This window comes from Sturnira hondurensis, unplaced genomic scaffold, assembly GCF_014824575.4.
Source record: "Sturnira hondurensis isolate 20B ecotype Veracruz unplaced genomic scaffold, ASM1482457v3 Scaffold0014302, whole genome shotgun sequence".
NCBI classification, from domain to species: domain Eukaryota; kingdom Metazoa; phylum Chordata; class Mammalia; order Chiroptera; family Phyllostomidae; genus Sturnira; species Sturnira hondurensis.
Window position 1 is genome coordinate 4546778 of NW_028086933.1, and position 5447 is coordinate 4552224.

At 38.8% G+C, this 5447-nt stretch overlaps 1 pseudogene; it reads left to right on the forward strand.

The window, feature by feature from the left end:
• Positions 1 to 619: 619 nt before the first annotated feature.
• Positions 620 to 5183, forward strand: LOC118998461 (proteasome subunit alpha type-5-like; annotated as a pseudogene).
• Positions 5184 to 5447: the final 264 nt, after the last annotated feature.

Below are 5447 nucleotides of genomic sequence, written 5' to 3' on the forward strand. Positions count from 1 at the left end.
AACATATTAGCAGGTTCTGAAACCACAAAACTAAAAGCAGGACTTCTCAGAACCTTTAACCTGCCATTGTGCATCAGAACCTCCCAAGGACAGCTGGGCAATGTTTCCTAAAGTTATCAGATTTTGCTGTGTATAATGTGCAGTTTTTGCCCCAATTTTTGAGGAACAAATTAGGATGCACATTATGCATGGGTAGTGTTAATTCCGTATCTATATAAATGTTTTTCTTTTATTCATGCTTATGTGTTAACCAGTATCCGTATACAAAATAATACCCTGGAATATGATGGTTGGTTTTGTTTCTAAATACAAATAAATGAAAAATAAATTAAAAAATTTTAAAAACAGATTTTTTCCCTGAAACCTTGGACCGAAAACATGGGTGCACAGTATATATAAGCGTACATTACACACTGCAAAATGCGGTATTTAACAGTTGAAACCCACCACTTTTTAAGGAGTGTCTTACAGAATCACAGCATCGATTTTGTGTGTATGGAACATATCTTAGAAAATGCCGGATTGGTGCGGACTCTTCCCAATGAAAGATTCTGTTGAAGCAGCATAAGGAACTTTGAGTTCTGCAGAGCAGTGTAAAGTTATAACCACCCACTCATCAATGCAGCGTGTCTGAAACTAGGATCCTTTTGAATAAAAATATAAAATTAGTAAAAATATACAGTACATTCAATTAAAGGCATATTGGATGAATATCAATATTCAAGGTGTTCTGTGGGCTCTGGGCGACTGATTAGTGGGATAAAACTCTCCCTCCTGCAGCAGAGAGGAGACCTAAACCACTGAAAAGGGCTGGTTTTCATTCAATGGGTGGCATAGCCTCATTTACTCTCTTTCCTAAAGTGCTTGTTCTGGGCCATACAGGTCATATCTACTCTGAATGGAATTGAGTACTAGCCCAGGCATTGGACAAAGTAGTGCTCAACAACCTTCAGAACAGGACCATGGCAGTGAACAGGAACAGAGTCCATGGCACAGGTTGTGTAGTGCGTTCATATCCATGAAAATAGGCAACTTCACTCCCATTTTCTGCCCGAAAACCAGAGGGATCAATCTGTTACCCATAACGTGCACCATGACTAGTAACAGGTGGGGAGTCCCTGTGTGCATCACAGATGTCACTCATGTCATCTGTGTCATTTGTGTCATCATAGGTGTCATGGTGAAGCTGTACTCAAGGTCCACTTCACCAGCAGAGAGAAGCTGGGAGAGTCGAAGAGAAGCTCTGGAAGTAAACCTTTTAAGTGACACATGAGTTGAAAATAGTAATAAACAAAGACCACTTTGAGGTTTAATAAAGCATTTTTACATATGCTGTTGCCTCTCAAAAAGTCCCCATCTCGATCCTGAGAGTAAAGGAGGTTCTCCCATCTCTATTTTACAGAAAACAAAAACTCAAGAGAGCCTCCGTAACCTGCCCTTGGTCGCACAGTCAGTGAGTGATAATGCTAGGAATCAAATCTACCTCTTCCGGTGCCAGATCTCCGTTCATTTAAGTACACTGCATTTGCATGGACAGAAATGCTGTTCCACTAGGGGAGTTTATTTTTAAATCTCACTCGTTATTATGAGATAATATCAGGAATTTAAAAAGACCTCCTTCCTCACTTTGTCACACACACCTTGGTTCTTATCCTGGGAGATGCAGCTACTGCATCAGAAGCCTTGTTGTAAGAGGCTTTTAGAAGGTAATGTGAAGGAGAACGAGACAGTTGTCAGAAGTCTCTGGGTGGGATTCCTGCACTGTGTGAGCCAAGGGCCTGGATTTCTCACTAAATGCATGGTTTCTAATCCAACCAACCTTTTATCCCACTAACATACCAAAATTTTCTCTATGTAATCTCTCCCGTCTATCTTGTCTGCTTCTAAGCTCTCTGACTCTTCCCTTCAAAGCCAGTCTCAAACATGCTAACCTCCTGAGCAAATCTCAAAAATGCAGATTGCTTGTTCCATCATTAGAAATTCCATTTCACCAGGTCTGTGGAAAAGCCTGATTATCTGAATTTTTAACAAGCCTTTTAGGTAATTCTGTCACACAGTTGAAGAAGCCCATGCTTCTTTGATTCTGAGAGCCTGCAATGGTATCAGAGTAAGCCTAGTGTTTTAAAAATTATTCATCATGCTCATCAATAACTCTTTAAGTTTAATTGCACCATAATAGAAAATCAGTGAGTGATTTAACCCAATCAACATTCAGTTTGACTTTGCAAACACCTCTTGCTTACTTCACACAAGGTGCTGTGTGAGGCTATGGGTGTAAAAAACATAATCTCGGCCTCCATGAACTTATTAGAGGAGATGGGTGTGTGCACAAATCACATAATCCTGTGGTTTTAAAAGGCAGAATTCTTGGGGTACCCCTAAAGTGCAAGAGAGGAAGGATTCATCCTGCCTAGAAGCCTGGGAATAAGGAAATAGGAAAATATAGGTGTGTTCTTGGAACTCTGAGTAGGTTGTGTACAGATAGAATATAGTTGGAATAGGTTATCAAAATAGTTTTCATTTTCATGCTTTTTACAGTACTTAATTTAAGCCTCTCATTGGAGAATCACTCCTATTTTAAGGATGGAAATATTAACAAGTGACTTGTTAATGAAAAAAGCCTGCAGACCTAAATAAGATACTAATTTTTGGTAGGGGGTGGGTAACAGGATCATGGAATATTGTTGCTCTGTAGTTGGTGTAGAAGGGAGTATTAGTGACTGATGAAGCCACACCCTGCAGGAAAAGAAGCCTATGTAAACATACCACGCTAAAGTGCAAAATTCTATGTGAATGAGTGGCCTTCTTTAAGATGCACGTGCATTTTCCAGTTCTTTTGATTAGTTCTCCTACTGCCTGTTCTTCTCATGCAGATCTGTGCTCACATTTGGGTCTTTCTTGCGTTTCTCCTCTGAGGAACACCACAATCCTTGGAATGTAGCTGATTCTCTGTTCTGAGGTCAGGGAAAAGTCAGGAGGGGTCTGGGACAGCCTGTTTCCAGATGGCATGTGTACTTCTATAAAATGTGAGAGGCAACATTCATAGGACAGAAAAGCTAATATAGTGCTGGCTCGTGTGGCTCAGTGGGTTGAGTGCTGCCTGTGAACCAAAGGGTCGTGGGTTTGATTCCCAGTAAATACATGTACCTGGGTTTTGGTCCAGGTCTCCAGTAGGGGGCATACAAGAGGCGACCACACATTGATGTTTCTCCCCTTCTCTTTCTCCTTCCCTTTTCCAAAAATAGGTAAAATCTTTTTTCAAGCTGATATAAAGGGATTCCCCTTACAAGATGAACACTGCAAAATAAAATAAATTACATAATGTTTAATCAAAGCAAGTTGCAACTATCTAGGAAAAGACATCATTCCTAATGATTCACAAAAGAGAAGGTTGATATAAAGTATATAAAATGTATTGTAATACCAAAAGGGTTAATATGATAGGCCATATTTAATAATACTGATTTCTTAAATTAAGGGAATATAATTATAAATGAATGTTTTGTCTCATCTCTTTAAAAACAAGTCCGTACTTTATAGTTGAGCACCTGCTACTTTCTGCGTTAGCAGGGAATACAAACAGTTGGGACTGAGGGTAATTCTGAGGAAGGCAGGGGCTGTAAGCAGTAAAATAAAGACAGACTGGAGCTGGCGAAGCAGGGTCCTGTGGCTCACCGGCCCTGGTAGTCACACAAATGAACCCAGTGGGAGAGGGGAGTGGGCCACAGTGGGTCCCAATGAATTAGCCTCATTTCTGAGACTGGTCCTTCGTCTTTGGTCAGATGAGATATAAAAATACTACAATTACTGAAACTTTAGAGAGGCAAACCTGGGAAGAAATACAAATAAAATAGTGGTATTTAAATCTAAGATATTAAGATTTGAGGAACTAGTTTTTGTTTTTTTGGTGTACAGATCAGCATTTTATTATTCTAGTGGTATATGCATACTCTTTTTAAGTGTTTAGATACTTACAGATAATTTATTATGGTAGGATTGTGATTTTAATAAGCAAATATTTAGAAGCATTTGCATTCACAATCAATATTGAAATATTTGGGAAGTATCAATTTGATAAATCCATATTTAAAAATTATTTTAGTTATGAGATGTGTACAGATATTTAAAGGAACGTTTAAAGGAATATTTAAAGGACTGTTTCATGATTAAAGAAATGTTAATTATTTGATGCATTCATAAGACTATGAAACTGAATATTAAATAACAAAAAATAATGAGTCCCAAAGGATGCTTAAAGATTAATAATTTATCAATGGTTACCATGATAGGGTTCATTTAATTTAATAAGCATATACTACATTTATGTATGTATGTATGTATGTGTGTATGTATGTATTTATTATTGAAATATAAATAACTCATAAATCTATATAGTTTTAAGTGTAAATATAATCATTTGATATATGTATAGTGCAAAAAACCCCTGCATTTCTTGCACCTCTTTCTCCTATCCTTGTCGCGTTGCTCACCTGGTCTGAGTGTGACAGGGTTGTGAATACTTTTCTCCCGTAGGAAGATTATTCCAAGTGGAATATGCTATTGAGACTACCAAGCTTGGTTCTATAGCCATTGGGGTCCAAATATCAGAGGGAGTGTGCGTAGCTGTGAAGAGGATTACCTCCCCACTCCTGGAGCCAGCACCACTGAGAAGATTGTAGAGGTTGATGTTCATGCAGGTTGTGCCACAAGTGGACTAATTGCTGGTGCTAAGACTTTAATTGATGAAACCACGGTGGAGACCCAGAACCATGAGACAATGACAATGGAGAGTGTCACCCAGGCTGTGTCCAATCTGGCTCTAGAGTTTGGAGAAGATGCAGATCTGGATAACATGTCTTGTCCCTTTGGAGTGGCACTGTGTTTTGGAGGAGTTGTTGAGAAAGGACTCCAACTGTTTCATATCGATCCATCTGAGACCTTTGTAGAGTTTGATGCTCAGGCCATTGGCTCTGCTTCAGAGGGTGCCCAGATCTCCTTGCAAGACATTTAGCACAAGTCTATGACTCTAAAAGAAGCCATCAAGTCTGCTCATCATCCTCAAACAAGTAATGGAGGAGAAGCTGAATACAACTAACACAGAACAAGCCACCGTGCATCCTGGCCAGAGTTTCCACATGTTCACAGAGGAAGAAGAGCATGAAGAGGTTATCAAAGACCTTTAAGGAAGTGTGATCCTCAGAGCTTTTCTGGGACAATTTCAGTTCTTCTGATTACCCTTTACTTTTATTTCCTGTTCTATTCCTTGGAAAATCTCCAGCATATTTGCATTTTGTAATGATGTCTTTACATAAAGACAGTTCTGAAATAAAGAAAAACTTAAATATCTGTTAATAGAGTAAAAAAAAAATGATCACCACAGTAAGTTAACATCCATCACCACAGTTTTTCTTGTGATGATCACTTTTAAGACCTACTCTATTAGCAGT